This window comes from Tamandua tetradactyla, chromosome 4, assembly GCF_023851605.1.
Source record: "Tamandua tetradactyla isolate mTamTet1 chromosome 4, mTamTet1.pri, whole genome shotgun sequence".
NCBI lineage: Eukaryota > Metazoa > Chordata > Mammalia > Pilosa > Myrmecophagidae > Tamandua > Tamandua tetradactyla.
This window is the reverse complement of record NC_135330.1, coordinates 86,618,293-86,646,045: the sequence shown is the minus strand read 5'-3', so window position 1 is coordinate 86,646,045 and position 27,753 is coordinate 86,618,293. Positions and strand designations below refer to the sequence as shown.

At 35.6% G+C, this 27,753-nt stretch overlaps 1 pseudogene; it reads left to right on the top strand.

Moving 5' to 3' along the window:
- The first annotated feature begins 14,919 nt into the window (after positions 1 to 14,919).
- The window catches only part of LOC143680335 (olfactory receptor 4B1-like), a 29,628-nt pseudogene continuing 16,794 nt past the window's right edge, over positions 14,920 to 27,753 (top strand).

Below are 27,753 nucleotides of genomic sequence, written 5' to 3'. Positions count from 1 at the left end.
TACCCTGAGTAATATTTACATTTAGTTATTAAGTTTCCAGTCCATGAATATGGATGTCTTCCATTTATTTCTCTTCTTTAACTTTTATCAGGAGTGATTGTTTATAATTTTTATTGTGCAAGTCTTCTATATACTTGTTTAAATGAGGTCCTAGATATTTCCTAGATTTTTTTATTCGTCTAGATGCTATTCCAAGTGGAATTGTTTGCTGAATATCTTCTATAGATAATTCATTGCTTGTGTACAGAAACACAATTCCTTTTTATGTTGAATTTGCACTCCACTATTTGCTGAAATGTTTTATTAGCTCTGTAATTTTCTTGTGGATTATTTTGGAATATATTCCCAAGAGGGTAAATCCATATCCAGAGTAAGTGACTCTTCTCCTAAGAGCCCTAAATGGAGGCTCAAATAATTTAAGCATTTATGTATATGTACAACCATGTCTGAAAATTCAGATCACTTTATTTCTCTCTTTCCAACTTCTATATCTTTCATTAATTTTTCTGGCCTATTTGTTCTTGCCTATTTGCTTTCTGTATAGTAGTCAATAACAGTGATGAAGGCTGACATCCCTGTTTTGTTACTGATATTAAATCAATGACACTAGGTCTATCACCATAAAGTTAATCACCAAAGAGTATATTACTCATTGGGTTTTTTTAAATGTCTTTTGCTGTGTTGATAAAGTTTCTTTGTATTCTTTATTTTCTAAGTGTTTTCATCAGCAATAGTATAATTGGTCAAATACTTTTTACCACATATATTGAGGTAATTAAGTTTTTCTTTCCTTTGTTATAATCATGTGCTTTATTAACCTTGATTGGTTTTCTTATGTTGAACCACCTTTGGATCCTTGGCATTAAACACATTTGGTCATAGAGAGTAATTTTTGATAATGCAGTTGAATAAAGGATTGATATTTTCTTAATACTTTTGCTTCTATAGTCACACGAGGCATTTCTCTATAAATTCATTTCTTTGCTGTCTTGGTCAGGTTTGGTATCTGTGTAATCCTAAATTCAAACAGTGAATTAAAAATTGATACCACTTGACTTCTTTGAAAGAGTATGACAGAAATTGTTGTCATTTCCTTTTCACATATGTAGTAGAATTCACCAATGAAGAAATCTGGTCTAGTATTTCTCTTTGGCAAAACATTTCAATTATTCTTTCAATCTCTGTATTTATTATAGTTTGTTGAAATTTTCTATGTATTCTTGAGTTGATATATGTAGTTTGTATTCCCAGGAATTTTTCCATTTACCCAGATTATCTAATTTGTTGGCATGCAATTATTCATAACATTCTCTTGTCATACTTTTATTTCCTTAAGGTCAGTACTGATATGCCCACTTTCAGAGCCTTAATTTTGGTTGGGTTTTCCCTACCCTCTGACATGTAAATATTTTGCCAATAAGCCTAGAGCAGTTGTTATTTCGTGTTCACTGGGGTCAGTCAGCATAATGTCCTCAGTGTAATGGACCAAGGTGATTTATTTCAGAATGAAAGAAGATCAAAATCATGTAGACTATTAATGCAAAGGTTTTGAAATTTGATATGCTCCTGAAAGAGGACAGTAAATTTGTATTGTTAGCATTACCAACTGAACGCAATCTGTTTCACATGGTTTTACTAACCACGATTGAGGAGAAAAAATGTGTAAGGTCAATAGCTGCCCATCAAGCATTAGCTGCCCACTTGCTTAAATAATGTTACCATATCTAGAACACCAGCTGCAATTGGAGTCATCATCTAGTTAAATCTGCAATAATCCACTGTCTTCTTCCAAGACACCACTTTTTCCTGAACAAATTGAATACAATTGTTGAGTGGAGATGTGAAAGTAATCACCATCCCTGCATGCTTCAAGACCTTGATTATGGTGTTAATTTCTACACTCCACGTTCAGGAATGTGGTATTGCTTTTAGTTTACTAGTTTCCTAGGCAGGAGCAGTTAAACTGGCTTGCAATTGTTATTTTTTTACTGAAAGAGTCCTAATTTCACATATCGGGGAAATAATGTGGGGATTGTGCCAGTTGCTGATTGTCAATTCTAATTATGCATTGCATCCAGGGAACTGGGAGTAAATTTCCATTGATTCTTGACATCAATAAATTCCTACTCTGAATTTTGTATCACAGGGACATTTTGTGTTTCCTGGGAAAAAATATCATTTAAAACCAGTGTCCAATAATCCTTAACATGTCTGATCATTTCCTTTTCCCAATGTTTTAGATCTTTTTGAGGAAGGATGGGAAGAAGAGTAACAGTATAAATTTTTGGCAATGTAGCAGTGTCCTTCCCCAAACAGACATGTCTTTCCTTTCATTCTATGCTTTCTGGGTCTGAAAACTGTCTCAAGTCTTGGAATTGATTGATGAGTCATGACTCAAATTATGACTCAAGTTGTTTTGATTCAAGTAAGACATTGTTCTCCTGAGGTGGAACTCTTCTGCTTATACAGTTTAAGCAGTAATTTAGTAGGCTACTCAATTATTTCACTTCTAGGTACCCCATGATCCACTAATCAACACTGTAGGTCTTTATTAGTCTGACTATTCTGATTACTCCCTTGACTCTGCTGTCCATTTTGGAAACCAGTTTGGCAATTAAATACTTCTACATAGCTCCTGTCATCCTGGGATATAAACATCCCCATTGCACTTAAGAATTCCAATTCAATGTCAGAAGTTCCTATGGTAATATGTTACTTACAGAGAAGAGAGATCACAAAACTCTTTGGTGATGACTGGTTTCTCTCACAAATTTCTTCTTCATAATTGTAATCAAAGGTGATTCTCCAGACAATCCAGGGTGGGTTAACAGGTATTACATGATAAATCCACCCAAACATTACAATCTCTTTAAGACTTTGGATACATTTATCCACATTAGACCAGGGCAGTATTGACATTTCAGTTTCATTTATGTAGACCAACTTCTGGGCTATTTTTCAACCAATCAAATGAATGATCTGTTAGAGCCCTTTTCAACTGCTTCAGCTACAACACTGAATACAGATTCTCCACTTAGTAGGCCCATATCAGTAAATTCAACTTGATTCATTTTATGTTCCTTCTACCATCATCCCATACCCTTAATATCCATTTCCACATATATTTTCCAGATTAATGTCTGTATAAATTGGGAAAATCATGCCGTTAGTTTATAGTGTGGCACACCTCTGCAGATGTTACATTTTCTATCTTGCCTTTCAAGTAAGGCTGTTACAGATTCTTCTGGCAAAGAAGACTTAGCCGATTTTATAGGTGGAATGTGCCCACTGTTATCATGATCAGATTGTATGCTGACATTCAAATGTGATCCTGAATTTGGCTGTCAGAAATGCTAACTCTGCAGGTATGAGAAATAAGAGTTTCTTTCAGGGCACAAATATAAACATACTGTCATTCATGTGGTGAACAAGCAGGGAATTTGAAGTTCTGGGATCATTTTTTAACCAATTTCTACAGCACATGTAGGAAAAAACAGCTAAATTCATTATAGTATTTAGCTTCAAAAATATTCTAAGATCTCAACTAGATGATCACCCTCATTCTTTCCTCTTATAAGCATTTGAAGAGGAGTATCCAATGGTGATATTTTGCATATTTCTGCTTTTCATCAAATATACATGGTTTGGACTATTAGTGTCCCTTGATGATTGGAAATAGAGATATTAATGACTTTAATTCTAAATAGATTAGAGGAGTTATTCCAAAAACTCTAAAACAAATTCAGGAATCTGATCCCTAAAGTTTTGTTTCTGAAGACTTCATACTCTGTACCAAAATCTGTATTCATCAATGTTCTCTAGAGAAGGAAATCTGACAGTGGTTAGATAGATCAATAGCTAGCTAGACAGGTAGGTAATAAGAATTGTTTCACATGACAGTTGGGCTGGCATGACTGAATTCTGTAGAGTAGGCCACAAGCTGGAACCTTTGATAAGGTTGAATATGATCTCTTAAAATGTTATTCATTAAGGCATGCCCATACTGAATGTGGGCTAAGCCTTTCCAATATGTCTGAGGTCCTTATAAACAAAGGAAATAGGATACAGAAAGGAAAGCCACAGGGAGCAGCCAGAAGCTGATGTCAAAGGAATCTGGAAGAGAAAGTATAAAGTAACAGCATGGACATTGTTATGTGACATAAAAGTCAAGGACCATCCCTAAACCTCATGGAGAAAGCATCATCGTGTTGATGTCTCAATTTTGGACTGCTCTTAGCCTCAAAACCGTGAACCAATAAATTCCCATTGTTTAAGGCATTTTTTTAGCATCTGAGCAATGAATATAATATCAAGATGACAGATCTCAGTGGGTTTTGTAAAAATAGGCTTTTGAGGGCAAACTCATATAATATACTGATAAGGAATGAGGTATGGGAGGAATTGAAGATGATTTCTAAATGTTTGGTGGGACATACATGTGTTTGTGAAGTTATTTACAGAGGTGGAGAATACAGGGGAGAATACAGGGATGAATTTTGGGGAGAAAATGAGGAGTTCTGTTTTAGGTGCATTATTGGTTAGGTGTTTATAAGACACCAACTCCAGAGAGCATATATGCAGTCAATAAATGAGTTAGGAGGCCCAGGGAGAAGAAGGTTCTAGATATGTAAATCTGAGAATCATCACATGTGGAATTTCAAGTCACTTGGCCTGGATGAGATGTGTGGGATGAGAACATAGTAAAATAAAATAGCCCTTTTCTTGCAGTTCTTATAAAGATTAATCTTTCATTATTGCTACAAAACTCACTCTATTTCATTTTTCAAACTTCCCTCAAGAACTAATATCTGCTCATCTGGGTATTATCAAAAATAAAAAAAAATATTAATGCCAAAAGGATATATTGTTCAGAGAATTCTTGAAATTATTGTTTTTGTTTTTTGTCAAGTAATTATACCCATCCAATGTGGTTGTGGTAAGCCTTTAATTGATGTGACTTGGCAAAAAGGAAATTATAATTTTAGATTAAAACACAGTGTTGTTCTTTGATCCTTGTCTTTCCATATTGAGAACTGCTGATATATTTTGGTTTATGATATTATCATCCCTGCAATTCATTGACAACTCATTTTTTTCTTCTTTATAGAAGAGTATTCAAGTATTTTTCTATCCTTCATCAGGTAGATTTTCTCTTATTTTAAGGATAAAGATACCTAAATTATTTGGGGAATAATTCATTGAACCAAAACTTAATTTCTATTGAAATTAATGTAATATATATGCAATTTAGAAAATAGAAAAAAATGGTAGTGTAGAAGAAGAAGAAATATCACTTTTAATCCTGACATCAGGGTTAAACATTGATAACATTTTCAGATGGACGCTATCTAAAATTGTAATGGATCTTCACTTTTAGAGTTTTGTGTCTTCATACATTCAAAAGCTTGGCTAGGTTAGGACTCAATCTATTTCATTGTTAGATGCTTCTTTCTCAGAGTCCCAGTTTGCCAATAGTTAAAAAAGAGCTAGACAATGGCTATACTATAGGATTTTTTTTGGCATGGGCGGACACAGGAATCAAACCAGGGTCTATGCCATAGAATTTTGCAATGTTTTAGAGCATGGCTCCCAAATTCTTAATTCTGTTCTAGTGGTTGCAAAAATATTAACAGTAGCTCTGGGTGTATATTCTTCTGGTTTTATCATTTTAAAAAGAAAGAAATTTCTCCCTATCACACCCAACCCCAATTGTTTCTATAGGGGTTTAATGTTTTTGAGTTTAATGTTACTAAGCCCAGTTTTGGACATGTTATCTGGTGCAAATATGCATTGGAGGAACAGCCATAGAATACATATTTCCTTTGCCATAGACAAAAATTTAAAGGTAAAGACTGGTCACTGGGCACAAAGAGTTCTGAAAACCTGCACAGCAAATTCCATTAGATTTCAAAGTGTGAGAGGCATGAATCCTTTGGGCTTTAGAATGCAGCAGTACCACCCTATTTTTGCTCTTTCCAAATTCTGGAATGAGTTGCAACACTAGGGTTCATTGCAGGTAACACCTTTCTCTTGACTCCACCCATTCCATATTTCAAGACAGCACCTGGGATCTCTACTATCTCTGGGATACATGCTTAACCACTCCAGGACAATGGTAAGGCAGCCAGGCTCCCATCAATCTCATTTATGTGATCCACTCTTTCTGAGGCTGGGGACAGAAAAAATATTCCAGTGTATCAAGGCAGAAGGCCCACCCTCTGCCTTTGGGGCAAATTTACCCTCTCCAAGTGATTGGGTGAGTCTGCTCTCCTGGCCCAAAGTTTCTTGGCTTCAGACCTTAGTTGCCATGGTTCTGTCTGTGAAGTGATTTTTTCCCCTTCAATTTGTTCCTTTTCTGTCCATTTAGTCCAGATTTGCAGTGGTTCTGTTTATATAGATCCCCAAATATTCTTTTTTGTTTTCTGTGTACAATGCAGCATTCATCAACATCAGACAATAGAAATTTCCACAAACACTTTCTGGATAACTCCATTTCCAATCCTGGATTTTCCTGAAGTGGTTGACTGGTTCCATGATTTGTTATGTTCTCACATAGGGCCCTATTCACTGGGATCTCACTTTCTGAGAGCACAGAATTATCCAGGCCATCAACTCTGTTTCTTATGTACACAAGAGTTCAATTCTCAACTTATCTCATTCCTCTCACATTTTAGTATATGCAGCAAGGAGCAGTCAGACTGCATTTTTCCACATTTAGTGCGGAAATTTCTTGTGCTAAATATCTAAGCTCTTCACTTTCAAATTCTTCCTTCCATCCACAAAGAATTCCTTCCTTCCAGTTTGCAAAACATATTCATCATTTCTGCCTAAAGCCTTAACAGAAGTAAACTTAGAGTCAACATTTCTACCAACAGTTTCTTCAAAGCATTCTAGGCTTTCTCTATCAAGCTCCTCCCTCCTCACAACTCTTCTAAAATATTCCCCTTATCCATTTAAAAAGCTATTTCAACATTTTTGGTATGTGCAAACCACAGCAAAATCCTACCTATACAGTACCAAAATCTATACTAGTTTGCCGAGGCTGCAAGAAAGCAATATATCAGAAAAAGAGCAACTGTTTTCAAAACAGAATTTAACAAGCTACAAATTTGTTGTTAAGAGGCTGTGAACATGTCCAAATAATGGCACTAAGAGGTTACCTACATTCAAGAAAGGCTGATATCATCCAAAACACCTCTGTCATCTGGGAAAGCTTGTGTCTGCGATCTGCTGCTCTTTCTTCCTGGTTCTGTTTCTTCCAGCTGGTGATACCAATGCTTTTCTCTCTAAGCATCTATGTGCCTTTACTTACTTCCCCTGGTACACAATTCTGGGTTATGTCTTGCTTAACATCTCATAGGAAGGTACATGGCGATATCTTCTGGGCTCTGCCTTGTGTCAAGACATCCCCTCTCTCTATCAGCATCCGTACATCTCAAAACATTTGTGTCTCTGTCAGCTCTGAGGAAATTGTGCTTCACACAACAGCATCTGAGGTTCCCCAAAATGTTTCCCCTTTTATAGGACTACAGTAAACTAATCAATACCAACCTTGAATGGGGGGGGATCCACAATTGGGTGTGTCATGTCTCTGTAGAAATTATCTAATCAAAGTTTCCATCTTACAATATTGAATCTGGATTGAGTGAAATGGCTGTTTCCACAAGATTGGATCAGGATTAAATCATGGTTTTTCTGGGGTACATAATACTTTCAAAGTAGCACAATTTATATAATCCAGGGCAGCCAGGCTTATAGTTTGTACACATGTTGGTCAAAACCTCAGATGCTAAATGCTGCATGGCAAATCCTGGTTGAGCTAATCTGGAAAGTGACATAAAAGATTGCTCCTCCCACAATGAAAGAGTAAATGGATCTGAGATATGGGGCAAATTTCATGTAAGATTACACATCATGACAAAGAAAATCTTTAGTTTTCACAAGTTATGGTGGGAAAGGGTTAACTCTCATATAAAATAAATAACCTTAATTTGTCCCAACTTCCAAGGACAGAAATTCTGAAAAAATAAAAGAGTAAAGCAAGGAGAGAAAAACAGTCCTTCTGTAGAAACTAGTGTGCTTTGTATTTCTCTGTTTCTGGGTGTGTATATCTGACTCATGGCTGAAAATTTTTTATTTGAGGCTATAAGCTCTCTATTTAGGTCTGTCTGTTGGATGTATGATATGTTCCTCTGGAAGGAAGTACCAAATGACAAATAAAAAGACTTAAAAAGAGATTTCTATTAAAATTGCTTAAATATAAATAGGCACTTATGTATAAATTAGTAATCATATAGTTCCGGAAATAAAGGAACCTGAATTTCTAATATTTACTGTATCATTTTATATAGCCCTAAGTTTACCATATTAATTGTTTTAAGGCATGCACTGCATGAATAATTCATAATATACTTATCCTCACTAATGTTAATGAGCATTTGAGTTATTTCCAAAATTTGCCCCCTTTAATAGTATTCTTTCTAAAGATTTTAGAGTTTATGCATTCACATGCATTTCTCTTGCATGAATAACTGGGAGGACAATTGAATTGTTTGTTTAGGAGTATGTGTATGTTCAAACTCACTATACTCTGACAAGCATTCTCTTTACCTCTGTTATATGAGAGTTCAACTTGCTTCAAATCTTGATCATAGCTAGTATTGAATTTCAGCCATTCTTTTCAGGATATAATTGCAGTGGTTTGGCATTGTGGTTTTAATCATCAATTATTTGAGAGATAATTAATTTTAATAATGTAATAGATGCTGTTGGTGCATGTTCATCTTTATTCACAAACCATTTTGCTATAAGTCAATTACATACTCCTTGTAACTTTATCCAGCCCCAGGTAATATTTTCCCCCCTTTTTTTTATTAATTAACGGGAAAAAAAGAAATTAACCCAACATTTAGAAATCATACCATTCTACATATGCAATCAGAAATTCTTAACATCATCACATACATGCATGATCACCGTTTCTTACTACACTTACATCGGTTTAGAAGAACTAGTGACACACCAGAAAAAGATATAGAATGTTAATATAGAGAAAAGAAATAAAAGTAATAATAATAGTAAAAAAAACAAAAACGAACAAACAAACTAACTAAACCTATAGCTCAGATGCAGCTTCATTCAGTGTTTTAACATGATTACTTTAAAATTAGATATTATTGTGCTGTCCATTTTTGAGTTTTTGTATCTAGTTCTGTTGCACAGTCTGTATCTCTTCAGCTCCAATTACCCATTATCTTACCTTGTGTCTATCTCCTGCTGGACTCTGTTACCAATGACATATTCCAAGTTTATTCTCGAATGTCCGTTCACATCAGTGGGACCATACAGTATTTGTCCTTTAGTTTTTGGCTAGACTCACTCAGCATAATGTTCTCTAGGTCCATCCATGTTATTACATGCTTCATAAGTTTATCCTGTCTTAAAGCTGCATAATATTCCATCGTATGTATATACCACAGTTTGTTTAGCCACTCTTCTGTTGATGGACATTTTGGCTGTTTCCATCTCTTTGCAATTGTAAATAACGCTGCTATAAACATTGGTGTGCAAATGTCCATTTGTGTTTTTGCCCTTAAGTCCTTTGAGTAAATACCCAGCAATGGTACTGCTGGGTCGTATGGCAATTCTATATTCAGCTTTTTGAGGAACCGCCAAACTGCCTTCCACAGTGATTGCACCATTTGACATTCCCACCAACAGTGGGTAAGTGTACCTCTTTCTCCGCAACCTCTCCAGCACTTGTCATTTTCTGTTTTGTTGATAATGGCCATTCTGGTGGGTGTGAGAGGATATCTCATTGTGGTTTTGATTTGCATTTCTCTAATGGCCAGGGACATTGAGCATCTCTTCATGTGCCTTTTGGCCATTTGTATTTCCTCTTCTGGTAGGTGTCTGTTCAAGTCTTTTTCCCATTTTGTAATTGGGTTGGCTGTCTTTTTGTTGTTGAGTTGAACAATCTCTTTATAAATTCTGGATTCTAGACCTTTATCTGATATGTCATTTCCAAATATTATCTCCCATTGTGTAGGCTGTCTTTCTACTTTCTTGATGAAGTTCTTTGAGGCACAAAAGTGTTTAATTTTGAGGAGCTCCCATTTATTTATTTCCTTCTTCAGTGCTCTTGCTTTAGGTGTAAGGTCCATAAAACCGCCACCAATTTTAAGTTTCATAAGATATCTCCCTACATTTTCCTCTAACTGTTTTATGGTCTTAGACATAATGTTTAGATCTTTGATCCATTTTGAATTAACTTTTGTATAGGGTGTGAGATATGGGTCTTGTCTCATTCTTTTGCATATGGATATCCAGTTCTCTAGGCACCATTTATTGAAGAGACTGTTCTGTCCCAGGTGAGTTGGCTTGACTACCTTATCAAAGATCAAATGTCCATAGATGAGAGGGTCTATATCTGAGCACTCTATTGGATTCCATTGGTTGATATATCTATCTTTATGCCAATACCATGCTGTTTTGACCACTGTGGCTTCATAATATGCCTTAAAGTCAGGCAGCACGAGACCTCCAGCTTCATTTTTTTTCCTCGAGATATTTTTTGCAATTCGAGGCACCCTGCCCTTCCAGATAAATTTGCTTATTGGTTTTTTTATTTCTGAAAAATAAGTTGTTGGGATTTTGATTGGTATTGCATTGAATCTGTAGATCAATTTAGGTAGGATTGACATCTTAACTCTATTTAGTCTTCCAATCCATGGACACGGTATGCCCTTCCATCTATTTAGGTCTTCTGTGATTTCTTTTAGCAGTTTTTTGCAGTTTACTTTATATAGGTTTTTTGTCTCTTTAGTTAAATTTATTCCTAGGTATTTTATTCTTTTAGTTGCAATTGTAAATGGGATTCGTTTCTTGATTTCCCCCTCCGCTTGGTCATTGCTAGTGTATGGAAATGCTACAGATTTTTGAATGTTGATCTTGTAACCTGCTACTTTGCTGTACTCATTTATTAGCTCTAGTAGTTTTGTTGTGGATTTTTCTGGGTTTTTGATGTATAGTATCATATCGTCTGCAAACAGTGATAGTTTTACTTCTTCCTTTCCAATTTTGATGCCTTGTATTTCTTTTTCTTGTCTAATTGCTCTGGCTAGAACCTCCAACATGATGTTGAATAATAGCGGTGATAATGGACATCCTTGTCTTGTTCCTGATCTTAGGGGGAAAGTTTTCAATTTTTCCCCATTGAGGATGATATTAGCTGTGTGTTTTTCATATATTCCCTCTATCATTTTAAGGAAGTTCCCTTGTATTCCTATCCTTTGAAGTGTTTTCAACAGGAAAGGATGTTGAATCTTGTCAAATGCCTTCTCTGCATCAATTGAGATGATCATGTGATTCTTCTGCTTTGATTTGCTGATATGGTGTATTACATTAATTGATTTTCTTATGTTGAACCATCCTTGCATACCTGGGATGAATCCTACTTGGTCATGATGTATAATTCTTTTAATGTGTTGTTGGATACGATTTGCTAGAATTTTATTGAGGATTTTTGCATCTATATTCATTAGAGAGATTGGCCTGTAGTTTTCTTTTTTTGTAATATCTTTGCCTGGTTTTGGTATGAGGGTGATGTTGGCTTTGTAAAATGAATTAGGTAGTTTTCCCTCCACTTTGATTTTTTTGAAGAGTTTGAGGAGAGTTGGTACTAATTCTTTCTGGAATGTTTGATAGAATTCACATGTGAAGCCGTGTGGTCCTGGACTTTTCTTTTTAGGAAGCTTTTGAATGAGTAATTCAATTTCTTTACTTGCGATTGGTTTGTTGAGGTCATCTATTTCTTTTTGAGTCAAAGTTGGTTGTTCATATCTTTCCAGGAACCCGTCCATTTCATCTAAATTGTTGTATTTATTAGCGTAAGTTGTTCATAGTATCCTGTTATTACCTCCTTTATTTCTGTGAGGTCAGTAGTTATGTCTCCTCTTCCATTTCTGATCTTATTTATTTGCATCCTCTCTCTTCTTCTTTTTGTCAGTCTTGCTAAGGGCCCATCAATCTTATTGATTTTCTCATAGAACCAACTTCTGGTCTTATTGATTTTCTCTATTGTTTTCATGTTTTCAATTTCATCTCTAATCTTTGTTATTTCTTTCCTTTTGCTTACTTTGGGATTAGTTTGCTGTTCTTTCTCCAGTTCTTCCAAGTGGACAGTTAATTCCTGTATTTTTTGCCTTTTCTTCTTTTCTGATAAAGGCATTTAGGGCAATAAATTTCCCTCTTAGCACTGCCTTTGTTGCGTTCCATAAGTTTTGATATGTTGTGTTTTCATTTTCATTTACCTCGAGGTATTTGCTAATTTCTCTTGCAATTTCTTCTTTGACCCACTTGTTGTTTAAGAGTGTGTTGTTGAGTCTCCATGTTTTTGTGAATTTTCTGGCACTCCACCTATTATTGATTTCCAACTTCATTCCTTTATGATCCGAGACAGTGTTGTGTATCATTTCAATCTTTTTAAATTTTTTAAGGCTTGCTTTGTGACCCAGCATATGGTCTATCTTTGAGAATGATCCATGAGCACTTGAAAAAAAGGTGTATCCTGCTGTTGTGGGATGTAATGTCCTATAAATATCTGTTAAGTCTAGCTCATTTATAGTAATATTCAGATTCTCTATTTCTTTATTGATCCTCTGTGTAGATGTTCTGTCCATTGATGAGAGTGGTGAATTGAAGTCTCCAATTATTATGGTATATGCGTCTATTTCCCTTTTCAGTGTTTGCAGTGTATTCCTCACGTATTTTGGGGCATTCTGGTTTGGTGCGTAAATATTTATGATTGTTATGTCTTCTTGTTGAATTGTTCCTTTTATTAGTAGATAATGTCCTTCTTTGTCTCTTTTAACTGTTTTACATTTGAAGTCTAATTTGTTGGATATTAGTATAGCCACTCCTGCCCTTTTTTGGTTATTATTTGCATGAAATATCTTTCCCGAACCTTTCACTTTCAACCTATATTTATCTTTGCATCTAGGATGTGTTTCCTGTAGACAGCATATAGAAGGATCCTGTTTTTTAATCCATTCTGCCAGTCTATGTCTTTTGATTGGGGAATTCAGTCCATTAACATTTAGAGTTATTACTCTTTGGATAATATTTTCCTCTACCATTTTGCCTTTTGTATTATATATATCGTATCTGACTTTCCTTCTTTCTACACTCTTCTCCATACCTCTCTCTTCTGTCTTTTCATTTCTGACTCTAGTGCTCCCTTTAGTATTTCTTGCAGAACTGGTCTCTTGGTCACAAATTCTCTCAGTGACTTTTTGTCTGAGAATGTTTTAATTTCTCCCTCACTTTTGAAGGACAATTTTGCTGGATATATGAGTCTTGGTTTGCAGTTTTTCTCTTTTAGTAACTTAAATATATCATCCCACTGTCTTCTAGCTTCCATGGTTTCTGCTGAGAAATCTACACATAGTCTTATTGGGTTTCCCTTGTATGTGATGGATTGCTTCTCTCTCGCTGCTTTCAAGATCCTCTCTTTCTCTTTGACCTCTGATATTCTAACTAGTAAGTGTCTTGGAGAATGCCTATTTGTGTCTAATCTCTTTGGGGTGCACTGCACTTCCTGGATCTCTAATTTAAGGTCTTTCATAAGAGTTGGGAAATTTTCAGTGATAATTTCTTCCATTAGTTTTTCTCCTCCTTTTCCCTTCTCTTCTCCTTCTGGGACACCCACACCATGTATATTTGTACAGTTCATATTGTCCTTGAGTTCCCTGATACCCTGTTCAAATTTTTCCATTCTTTTCTGGATAGTTTCTGTTTCTTTTTGGAATTCAGATGTTCCATCCTCCAAATCACTAATTCTATCTCTTGTCTCTTTAAATCTATCATTGTAGGTATCCATCATTTTTTCCGTCTTTTCTAGTTTATCTTTCACTTCCATAAGCTCTGTGATTTGTTTTTTCAGCTTTTCTATTTCTTCTTTTTGTTCAGCCCATGTTTTCTTCATGTCCTCCCTCAATTTATTGATTTCATTTCTGAAGAGGTTTTCCATTTCTGTTCGTATATTCAGCATTAGTTGTTTCAGCTCCTGTATCTCATTTGAACTATTGGTTTGTTCCTTTGGCTTGGCCATATTTTCAATTTTCTGAGCGTGACCCGTTATCTTCTGTTGTTGTCTGGGCATTTAGTCAGATTTCCCTGGGTGTTGGACCCCACAGGTTGAAAGATTTTTCTGTGAAATTTCTGGGTTCTGTTTTTCTTATCCTGCCAAGTAGGTGGCGCTCGTGGCACACATTTGTCTATGGGTTCCACCAGTAAAAGTTGCTGTGGATCCTTTAACTTTGGAAAACTCTCGCTGTGTGAGTGGTTCGGCAGCCTAAGCATCTTGGAAGATGCCAACTGGCCCAGGGCTCCAAGTGCGGGGAGGGTCGCCAGCTGCCGCTGCCCAGGAGAGCACCCGACTGAATATCCTAGTCAGCCAGGGGCACCAAGCGTGGTGGGAGGGTGCCAGCTGCCACAGCCCGGGAGAGTGCTCTCTTCCCAGCCGGACCGGGAAATCACGTGTTTGGAAGGGACCCCCCAGTCGCTGTTCTCCGCCGTCTGGGGATTTCTGACCCAACTCTCTCAGTTGGTCCGGGGGGCCTTGCATTGTGGGGGTGCCAGCTGCTGCAGCCTGAGGGGACCACCTGCCCAATTCTGCCAGCTGGCCTGGGAAGGAGGAAGGGAGGGACTCCGGCCACTTGCCTTCCCGCCCGGGAAAGCCCGTGCCCCTCGGTGATCTCACTGGAGCTGGTTCTCCCAGACAGTCATCCATTCCAGGATGGGGTATGCCGTCCCTTTGATCTCTGTCGTGGCTCCGGGAGCTGCTCTGTATCGTCTCCACTCCCCCAGTAGCTGTTATCATCTGCAATACCAAGGATTCAAGATATCATATATTTGAGTATGACTTTTCCAAATAAATTAGAACATCCCTGGATAACATTTAATTCTGATTCTCCAGGCCTCTCTGGTGAGCGAGTGCAGGACACCATGACATCAGAAGTACCCCCAGGTATTCTTGACCCATCAACTGCTCAGAATGGTATTGCATAGGATTTAATTCCTCCAGGAAATCTTCCACCAATGAAAAACATGATTGTTAGTAAATACCCAATTTCTTGATAACTGAACAAGGCAATTCCAAGATCTGTTCTAAATATTTCCCAGAAATCTCCATTAAGATTGAATTAGAGTTGCACCCGTTGGTATCTTTCTCATCAATATGCCCAAATTTGGCTTCTATCAAACAATAATCTTATTTCCAAATTTCAACCTCTGCTTCCTTACATCAGCTTCCACATAAACCATATGTACCCACTTCCTAAGCTTAAGGTCTCCCTCTGCAGAAACCAAAAATAAGTAACCTATCTTCATATTTTTAAAACACTTTTATTGAGAAATATAATGTATATACAAAAAAGCAATAATTTTCAAAATACCTTTTAACAAGTAGTTATAAAACAGGACTTAGAGTTGGGTATAGGTTAAAGTTCCACAATTTCAGTTTTTTCCTTTTGGCTGCTCCAAGACACTGGAGGCTAAAAGAAATATCAGTAAAATGATTCAGTGAACACATTCACTTGTTAAATCCTATCTTTACTGTTATGACTCTTCCTTCTCTTTTGATCCTTCTCCTAATCTTTAGGGGCATTTGGACTATACCCATTTTCTAACATTTTCATTTTGGAAATGGGCATTAAGACTATGGAATGGGGGTTGGAAATAGTTGATATTTTTGGAGAGGCTGGCCCCTCTGGGTTTCCAGGCTAATTTGACGTAGGAACCACCTGGAGGTTGTAGGTTTCTGGAAAGAAATATTAGCATGTGAAAGATTTGTAAAGCCTCAGATAGAGCCCTAAGCATTCTTTAGGATTAATAGTAATGGTGTGGTCTGTGCATTGACAAACCATGGTAATTAACAATATTTAACTTAAGGTTGTGTAAGAGTAGCCTCCAGAATAGCCTCTCAAATCTATTTGTACTGTCTCAGCAACTGATAACCATAATCTTTTTTTACAACTCTTTTCTCCCATTTTGTCAGGTATGCATTGTTGATCCAATGGTGGCAGATACAGGCTCATCCCCAGGAGTCATGTCCCACACTGCAAGGGAAATTTTTACTCCTGGATATCATGTCTCACAGAGAATGGAAGGAAGTTCTTTTCCTTGCAGAGTTGGGCTTAGAGAGAGGGTAGCCACACCTGAGCAATGAAAAGGCCCTCTGAGAAGTAACTCTTAGGAATAACTATAGGTAGGCTTAGCTTCTCCACTACAGAAATATTCTTCATAAGTTCAAGCCTCAAGATCAAGTACTTGGCCTATTGACTTGATAGTGCCTAATGTTTGAAGCAGTATCAGAGGTTTCCTGATGGGAATGTTAAATATTTCCATATTTTTTCTCCAATCAATCAAGGGACTTTATCAATACTTTAAAATTATTTGCTCAACATACCCTGGGATATAACAGAGTATTACATTAAGCTATCCAGAATTGTACATCCTCAATCCCATTCTGGGCTCCATGTGCTTGGTTGTTTAAGTTAACTATCCAAAAAGGTCTAGTTAGATTATGTGCTACATATAATTTAGATTTTCAATGAAAACACTTCTCTTCCTTTGGTCTCATGCAGTACATGAAGTTCTGGAATACATGCACTGCCTTCTGTTACCCTGTATTATGATTCACCATAGACCAGAATAGATTGGCTTTGTTCTGATCTCTAATTGAAGGCTGGATTCTTTTTCTCTTTTTTTTTTCTTTTTGGGAGAAAAGGAAATGTCTTCAGATTGAGTGTGGTGGTGAAGGTATGTCTATACACTTAGACTGGACAGTGTATGTGTGAAAAAAACTATTTAAAAATGAACAGAGAGAAACAAGGACTAGGGAAAATGTGGAGAAAGAAATGTATCTATTCACTGTTGGTATGGAAATGAGAGATCATGCCCCTTGGAGGGAAGTATAGTGGTTCCACTGGAAGCTAGGGGTAAGTTTGCCACATGATCCTGAAACCCCTTTGCTCAATATATGCCTGGAGGTGCTGAATGTGGAGTAGACATTGGCACAGTGCTGTCCCTGGTGGCAGTGTTTGTGATCCACAATAAATGGAGGGGGCCTGAGTGTACAATGACTGAGGAATGGAAGGGAAAACTATGATGAATACATACAATGGACTACTGAGTGGCCAAAAGAAGGAATGAAGTTGTGAGGCATGCAGCTAGATGAATGAGTCTTAAGAGTTGTATGTTGGATGAAATATTGGACTAAAAAGACAAATATTATCATGCCTCAGTTATATGGACTAACTATAGTATAAAAATTCTGTGAACTAAAGTTGAGAGCTTGGTATATCAAGTTGGGGCATATGTAAAGGATTCTAGATTGTAAGCTCTTACAGCACTTTTATATATATATAACATATATATATTATATATATATATATATAAAATATATATACAGGGGTTGTGTGTGTGTGTGTGTGTGTGTGTGTGTGTGTGTATATACAGGAGGTTTACAGTCAATTCTAAATTCTTAGATATTGAGCTGTTTGTATATAACATGGTCTTTCCCAGAAATTCCAGGTATTTATGTGACACCTGAGACTCAGAAATAGATCTCTGAAACTACGAAAGCCAGCAGTAACCATACAGGAAATGTTCAAAAAGTTGAAGAAGTGGTCAGACATTAAATAGAGATTTGAATAAAGTTGATTTGGATAGGACTACAATATATCAGAAGACTTGGTAAAGGATGATATCATTCATATTTTGAAACTTCAACTTCTGTGTGAGCCTAAAGGGAGAGATGTATATTTGGTGCAAAATTTATATTTGGGGTAGTACATTTCCTAATTTAATTTGTATGGTCAGTTTAAATGAACATCATAAGTACAGGAACCTTGAACAGAGCATGATATTTTGTTGGTTTATCCAGGTTAATGTGATGCCCTGATAAATCCCAGAGTGATTTGGGCAGTGAATAAAGAAGTATTTGCAAAGTCTCTGTTCTAGTTTGATTGCTGCCAGAATGCAATATACCAGAAATGGACTGGCTTTTAAAAAGGAGAATTTAGTAAGCATCTGTTTTACAGTTCTAAGATTGTGAAAATGTCCAAATTAAAACAAAACTCGAAATTTCCAATCTAAGGCATCCAGGGAAAGGTACCTTGTTTCCAGAAGGTTGATAACATTCAGGTTTTCTCTATCAACTGGAAAGGCACATGGTGAACATGGTGATATTTCCACTATCTTTCTTTCAAGGCTTATGGTTTCATGAAGCTCCCTGGGGAAGTATTCCTTCTTCATCTCCAAAGGTCTCTGGCTGTGTAGGCTCTGTGTTTCTCATAGCTATCTCATTGTTCTCTCTTGTAACTCTCTCACTCTGTCCAAAAAAATTTTTTTCTCTTTTAAAGGATTCCAGTAAACTAATCAAGACTCACCTGAAATGGGTGCAGTCACATTTCCCTCTAATCCAAAGTTAATACTCAGAATAGGGTGAATCATATCTCTGTGGAAATAACTAATGAAGTTTTCAACCTACATTATTGAATAGAGATTAAGAGAAATGGTTGCTCCCATAAAATGGGTTAGGATTCATGGATTTTCTAGGGTACATAAATCTTTTCAAACTGGTACAGTCCCCTTGGGGGAATGGGGAGAAAAGGAGAAACATTCAACTTCCCCATTTGGAGAATTTCTGATATTTTCACAAGCAGTGGGGACAACTAAATCAACAGGCTGGACCCTCAATCTTGGGGTTTATCCCCATGAAATTTATTCCTGGAAAAGATAGGTTCAGCCTACTTTAAATTAGGCCTAACAATCATTCACAGAGAACTTCTTATGTTGTTCAGATGTGGCCCCTTTCTCTAAGGTGACATGGCAAGTGAACGCACTGCCCTCCCACCCTACATGGGGCAGACTCCCAGAGGTATAAATCTCCTTGGCAACATGGGACAGAAATCCAGGGATGAACCAGGACCCAGCATCAAGGGATTGAGAAAACCACCCTGACCAAAAGAGGGAGGAGAGAAATGAGACTGAGAAATTTCAAACAGAGTTGAGAGGTTATCCTGGAGGTTATTCTTATGCATATATAGATATTCCCATTTTTGGAGTGGTTAGGGGGATGAACTCAAACTGTAGAGCTGTGTTCCAGTAGCCTTGATTCTTGAAAATGATTATATAATGTTATAGCTTTTATAATATGACCGTGTTACTGAAAACCTTGTGTCTGATGCCCTTTATTCTAGGATATGGAGAGTTGAGAAGAAAATATGGATAAAAAATAAAAAAAGAATATGAAAGAAAAACGTTAAAATAAATTGAGTAGATTGAAATACTAGCGGTCAATGAGAGAGATGGATAAGGGTAAGCCATTGATTTTACACCATGTATGGAATGTTTGTATGTTACATTTTCACAATAAAAATATTAAAATCACAAAAAACAGAGAGCTGCAGAACTGCAGCTCTGAGAGTTCAGTTTCAAACAGGTACCCAAAGTTCAAGGGAAATACCAGTATATAAAATCTAGAAATCATAATTACAGTTCCAAACAAAATATGACTGCTATAAGAATTTAAAATCTAGGCCCTAATTTTCTGGTAAGTGTTTTCTAAAAGAAACAACACAGTATTTGTTGTTTTGTTTCTGGCTTATCTTGCACCACATAATGTACCCAAGTTTCATTCACCTCGTTGCCTGACTCCTGACTTTGTTCCTTTCTATATCTGCACAATAGTCCATCGTATATATATATATATATATATATATATATATATATATATATATATATATATATATATATATATATATATATATATATACCACATGTTGACCTTCTGCTATTCAGTTAATGTATCTTTCATACACCTCTAGTGATTGGGCATCATGCATAATGTCCAAAGTAAAGAATCTGTGACTCCCATTATCCTCACTTAGTTGCACAATCAACACTCTCAATTTTAGACATTATTCATTGTTCCAAAGAGAAAGTTAACAGATAAGCATACTTTCACCAAATAGAAAATCCAAACCCCATTAATTTTTGTCCTTCCCCCCAAATTATTTACCACTGGTATTTCTTGGTACTGTTGATGTCTTCCTGTTAAACATAAGCCATAAAAAGCAATAGTAGTTCCCCCTATAGCTGTCCATTATTGACTCTTTGTTTGTACAAGATTCATACCTTTGAAGTAGTTCATGTGTTCCAGTTTGCTAGCTGCCGGAATGCAGTATACCAGAAACAGAATGGCTTTTTAAAAGGGGAATTTAATAAATTTCTAGTTTACAGTTCTAAGGCCAAGGAAATGTCCCCATTACAACAAGTATATAAATGTCCAATCAAAGACCATCCAGGGAAAGATACTTTGGTTCAAGAAGGCTAATGAAGCTCAGGGTTTCTCTCTCAAGTCAGAAGGCACATGGCAAACACAGTCAAGGTTCCTCTCTCATCTGGAAATGCACATGGTGAACACGGCATCATCTGCTAGCTTTCTCTCCTGGCTTCCTGTTTCATGAAGGTCCCTGGGAGGTGTTTTCCTTATTCATCTCCAAAGGTCACTGGCTTATGGACTCTCTGCTTTGTGGTACTGCAGCATTCTCTGTTCTCTCCAAATCTCCTTCATTCTCCAAAATGTTCCCTCTTTTATAGGGATTCAGAAACTTATTAAGACCCACCCAAATGGGTGGAGACATGTCATTACCTAATCCAGCTTAATAATCATTCTTGATTAGATTACCTCTCCAGGGAGATGATCTGATTACAGTTTCAAACATACAGTGTTGAATAGGGATTATTCTGCCTTTACAAAATGGGATTTTGATTAAAAAATGGCTTTTCTAGGGAACATACATCTTTTAAAACCAGCACATCCTGTAAGAATTTATTTATATTTATAGTTTTAATTACTAGAATACATAGCTCTATACCACCCTTCTAAGCCATGTTCACCATCAATATGGCAATATTTCTTATAAACCCACTAATAAATGACCTTCTCTTCTATCAGTTCCCTTACATTTAAGTTCAACCTCATTAGCTAAAATTCACCCATCTCTAGCTTCTGTGAGTCTTAAGTTCTCCTTTACTCTACATTATAATCTTTGAACTTACCTTTACCAAGGTCATAATGAAATCATACACTATCTATTCTTTTGTTCTGGCTTATTTCTTTTCAAAAATTATTTTATTTTTTGCATAGACAGGCACTGGGAATCAAACCCAGGTCTCCAGTAGGGAAGGCAAGAACACTGGCACTGAGCCACCATCACATTAACCTCATATGTTTTAATCACTTTTTTTCCTCTTGTGAAGTGCATGTTGTTAATTGTGGCCTATACTTTTCTTAGTCATCTTTAAACTTGTTAATGATTTGCAGGAGTTCTTTATTTACTAGATATGAACCTTATGTTATATATGGCCTTCCTCTGTCTCTCTTCCTGTCTCTCTTTCTCTCTCTCTCTGGTTTGCGTTCTCACCAAGACTGTTTATCAATCAGTGTGGAACAGGAATTCTGCATTTTAATATAATCAAATCCTCTCATATTCCCCTTTAAATAATTTTATTTTTAAGTAAATATGACCTATCCTAATATCATTCATTCAGAAAATTTCCAAAGTTATCTTGAAGCTTGCCCATTTATAGCTACAATCCACTTGGAATTTACTTGCATGATATGAGTTATGTAGGGATATCAGGTTAATTTTAATTTTTCCTTAAAATATGGATATACAATTGTCTTAATGCCATTCCTTAAAAAGCTTATTGTCTCCTCACAGATTTGCTATACCTCTCTCATTATTAAGTTTCTCATACATATACAGCAATTTCAGGATTCTCAGTCATTTCATTATCATGGTTTTCTTTATTTAAACTGCACACTTTCATTATTACTTTAGCTTTTTAATTTGGCTTGATAGCCTAAGTGTAAACTCTCAAACTTCATTGTGTTCTCTAACCTTCTATATGAGGGATATTTTCTTTATCAGGGTAATAAAATTAACTGCCAAATAATTTTACATTAATAAAGCAAGTGTAAAAATAATTTAAAAATAAGTTTCTCACCCTCATTTGCATAAAATGCAAGGTTGATTCTTAAAACAGTAAGCATTATTACACTGTGTAAACCAGTATCATATGGGTACACTATTACCCATAATCATACATCATGGGTAACTTCTAATTATGCTATTCAAAATATAAATTAATGAGGAAAAGAGAAAAAACAAATATCAAGTGAATTAAAATACAATTTGGGTTCAAATTTTTCCATGAAAATAAGGGCCACTTGAAATATTAACAATATTCATCCATTTATAACTAATATAGAATACTTGTTGTCTTCTTTGATATTTGTAAGAACAAAATGGCAAATGGGTTGATAGTTAAAAAATTATACTGTAATTATATTATTTTATACCACCTGATGTAGTTAACTTCCACTTATATTTAAAATTCTTAAATATTGTTTTAATGCTTTACTTATAGCTATTACTTTCCAAATTATTATTACTGATATTTTGACTGCCTTTGAACTTTTGATTATTTAAGTATTTTTTCACAGTTCCTAAACTCTGCACATAATACTTTTTCCTAGTCCTGATTAACCCCTGAAAAGTATTTTATTCCTCTATTCAGAGCATTTTGTACATCCTTATTTCTCAGACTATAAACTAAGGGATTGAGAAGGGGCATGAGGCACAGTGTACAGAAGTGAGATAATCTTGTTCAGCATGAGTGTAGTTTCTGATGCTGGTGCCATGGACACCAAAAGCAGGGAATCAGTGGGATAAGCAAGTTGAAAAATCTCTGTACCTCCCTGTAAAGGAAGAAATCCTTTATAGAACATAATGAAGCAGTCAGATTAGATAGTCCAAAGGTAGGGAGAAAATGACAGAAATGGTGAAGCAAAGTCTACCTTCTATACCATTGTGGTCAGTGCAGGAGAACCTCACCAGTGGGAAAGATCAAAGCAGAAATGATCAATGATGTCAGGACCACAGAAGGACAGCATGGCAAGCAAAATCATTGCAGCTTTCAGAAAGAGAAAACTTCCAATCCAAGACCGAACTGCTAAATACATAGAGGTCCTGTTGTCCATAAAGAATACACATTTCAGAGGCCAACAGGTCTTTAAATAGCAATCATTGGACAATGTAGCCAGGAGGAAACACTCTACAGTGAGCAGGGAACCAATGACATAAACTGTACCACACAGGCAATAAAGGAGATAATGTCACTACCAGCCAAGACCTCCTACAGAAACTAGAGAACAATTCCACTCATGTATTCAACATCAATGCAGGTTAAGTGGCACAGGAAAAAATACAATGGCATATGAAGGCATGGACTTGTCTGCACAGCAAGTATTAGCAGCAAGGTGCCAGTGTGACTACATAAAGACTGAGGAATAAAATGAATAGGACAATCCCAACTTCTTTGATTTTCCCAAACCCCAGCAAGTTCACATAGGTAATGATGGAGAAAGTTCCCTTCTGGTGCTCCTCCATACATGGTCAACAGATAAAATAATCTGGAGTGGAATTATTTAATGACATATTTCCTGAGAAATCTTCTATCACATAGGCATGGCTATGGTTGCATTGTTTAGTATTCTCAATGAAGCTATTTTATCTCCAAGGAGTTATCCCAGATCTAAAACTGATTTTATCAGTAGATTTTAAATTCTGAGACTTCATGTCCAGTTGCCTGGATGTCAAGTGTGGTTGGGAAAGAGGAAAAGGACTTTTTATAATTTTTGGTAATTTAATTTTTAATCCTGGTTATCTATGAACATCTTTATAATTTACTTATAACTCCCTATTTATAGCTTTACTGTGGCAATACATAAAAATATTTCTCTCTTTTTTAGCTTTCCTAAAATTAATTAACTGCAAACAAAACAGTGTTAGACTTAAAATCATTGGTATAGGATCAGGGACAGAGTCTGTCTCAGACAAAATTACACAAAGACAATATATGATTTGGGGTCCTGCCCATCATTACCCTCCTTATGGACAAATGTCATCTCTATGGGACACAGAAGGGCTTCCTTTCTGCATGTGGATGTCTATCCCACCAAAGGTGTTTCAATGAATTTATTTAAGGTGGTAAACAGAGCTTCAGTCTTCCTTGGGGAGAGCATTTACTGTTCTGTAGGCTTTTATATATCACACATTTGCTGAATTTTATTCTCTACATTGTAGCATGGTTATAGAACCTAAGTAGTGACATGAGGACCCAATGTCTTTTGTGAAACTTGACTGCATCTTGCATCTCTTCTCACTTCCTAGCAGCAAGCACTGCCACTCCATCCTCTCTCTCATGCTTATCCTTAGCTAGACCTGCTGATTCTTTCTTATAAATACTTTGGCATATTCTATGAGCTGTAGTTACAAGTTCATGTAGAATCAACACTACAATTACTCAATTTCTGTCTTGAGTATATTATATATACAACATACAAATATTATAATGAAGAGCAGATATAAAAGAGGTGAATGAATGAAGAAAATATTTTAAGACAAACAATATGATATAAACAAAAAAACTTTCACAAATAATTTTATAATAGTAATGAAATTATCATTATTATTCAAAAAGGACAATTGGAACATGACTACAATTCTCCAAAGTTTATAAGAAAAATTTGGAATTAAAAAAAGTTTTTAAAATGGAGTGTATCCAAAAAAAGGTGTATATCTTTACCAAATGTTAAATATTTTGTTATAATAAAAATAACATGGATTTTGGTTCAAGGATGGTATATATGCATAACACTATCAATAAGTATCATTTTTAATAGACAAAAAATGTGAAATAAATGCAATCACCAACCAGTGAAGTAAGCAAGAACTCTTCAAGAGGTTATTTCTTCACCTCTTAGTGTACATGAAGTAAATGCAGACAGAGGGAAGAGCAAAAATTATAAACAACAAGAAAAAAACTTCATGAAAATATGGAAATACCTAGAAAATGTATGGCCAACTTTAGGATAATTAAGAATTTTACAAATAGAAAATCATTCAATGGAATTACAGTGAAATGAAATAGTTTAATATATTATGTTCAATATATTATGAAACTGGATGAAAATAGCTATCATTTAAAGCACTCAAAGTAGAGGAAAGGTTATAGGAATTATAGCAGGAAGCAATGTTATGCAGGAAATAAATTAAAAAGCTAATAACATGTTATTAAGAAGACTTTATATATGACTTGAGATCAGACCTATAAGATCCCACGTCATTTATACTTATATGCACATACACATACATATTTAAATCCATAATATCTCCATATATCCCAAATCCCAATGTGAAAATATAAACAAAAAATTCAACTGCCTCACAATCCCTGGGAAGACCTATATGAGTAAATATTTGTTGAATGACTGAATGAGTCCATTTCTTATGTTTGGTCCCTACCTTGAAAATAAAATCTATTCAATTATTCAGATATTTTGGATGCATCTTTCTCCTCATAGAATTATACCTCATACCCCAGCAGGCATATTTTGTTACCCAGCTCCTTGCAGACAACCTTGATCACATTCTTCCCTTCACTGCTCTCTCCTATCCAGACCTATTTACTTGAACTCTTGTAATCCTCCACTATATTTTCCAGGTTCTGCTTTTTCTCCTTAATTTCATAAAATCATGGTTTCACCTGTCTGTTTTCCCTGTTCTGAATGTAAAATCTCAGCAACTCTTACTCTTGATCCACCCCATAGATGTGTCTATCAAAAATTCATGAATTTGTCCAAGTGTTTTCTTTGTCTGGAATATGTCCCTTACCCCCCTTACCCTTACATGGTCTATTATGTTGCCTTCTATCAAAGTAGTAAATTATGGTCTAACTCAAGAGTCATGTCCCTTCCAGACATGCTGCAGTTTTCCCTCAGGTAAAATTTGATTATAATTCATCCATGCTCCTTTGACATGGTGTTTGCACCAATATTATGACAAATAATTTGCCTTTCATTACAAATCAAAAACTGTAAAGTCATCCTTGATGAAACATTGAATGTATTCTAAGGAGACATTAAATGTATTAATTACAATTATTAATAATTTATTTCTTAAAATTATTTATATTTTTCCAAAAAGATCATCATCCTGTGAAAATGTACATTATGTTAATAAACAGAAAGACAATTCTGAAATTATTATCTCAAGGTAGATATCTGTATACAGATGCATTGTAAATAGGGCAAACATTTCCAAGAACAATGAACATACTTTTCCATTTTCTGGCCCTCTCTTTTATTGGTTGTTTGTATTTGGTTTTAACCAGAGATCTGTCTTAGGTTTGCTTCCCTTCTTACTCCTCTTATGCTCCCTGACTGATTACATTTCCTCTCATGACTTCAAAAGTTACAAATATACTGATGAATTTCAAATATCTTTTTCAAGCTCAATTTTGCTCCTAAACTATTTAGCCAACATAACACAATACAAATTTGAAAAAAGATGACCTACATATACCTAAAATTCAGCAAAATTTCCTGAAAATTTCCAAATCCATCTCTGCTTTTGTGGGGCTTTTTATATGATTTTTTCAATAAGTGGAAAACTCTCTATATTTTTACACATTTGACAATTGCAACACTCTTGCAGTTTTTCAATGAACACTCTTAAGTGGCAGCCACTGCTTTGATTTTGAAATTCATAGGTTGAATTGAACCTATTCTCAAATATGAAACATATTGCATGTAATAGTTTATGTCTGACTTGATTAACTTAACAATGTATTTTAGAGGAAACATTTGAGATCCATTTGTTTGATGTAATATATCATTAGTTCATTTAAAAATTGAAGATTGGTAGGTAACCATCCAGAGTATGAGCATACCACAATTTGTATAACCCTTTTCCTGTTGGTGACAAATAGATTGCTTCTAGCTGTTGGCTATTATTTTCTTGTATTCTACACAATTTTCCACAGAAATATTTCAATTAATTTTTACTTGTTGAAATTTTCAACGAATGACCATCCAAAATCCTTACATACTGACATTTATTTGAAAAACAAGGTGAGGTACACAGGTGGTTCAGTGGTAGAATGCTCACCTTCCATACAGGAGACCTAGGTTTGATTTCCAGACCATGCACCCCCCCAAAATAAACAACAACAACCAAAAACAAGTGTGAACATAGTATTCATGATTTAACATTTTTTATGGCATCTAGTTTCCTTCAGGATAAACACCAAATTCCTTGACAAAGAATATCTAGTTGCTTTGGATGTGGAATCAGATATTGTGTCCTGATCATCATTCATTAATTCTCTGCTTAGACATTCTTCTGTTATTAAAGTAAATAAACTTCAGTTTCTCAAGAATGATGGTAATCCATCATAAATCCTTATCTCTGCACTGATTCCTCTCAGGTTTTCAAAACATTCTCTGCATTATTTCTGGTCACCATTTCTGGAGCTTTTAAAGCAGATATCTCCATATAAGCCCTCCCCAGAACTAGAACTAGAACTTCAGTAATTCTCATTTTCTTAATCTCCTGTGTTACTCTCATGTAACAAAACACAGTATAGACTGAAGTTATTCCCACTAAATTGTGAGGTTTTCAAGAACATAAAATGTGTTTTTAAAAATTCTTACAATTGTGTATGCCATATGCAGCTTCATATTTGAAAGAATAACTTAATTGAGCATTAAGTTAATGGATTAGTTCATCTCCATAAAATATTTTGCTTTAGGGGAAAGGTAACACTGACAGAAAG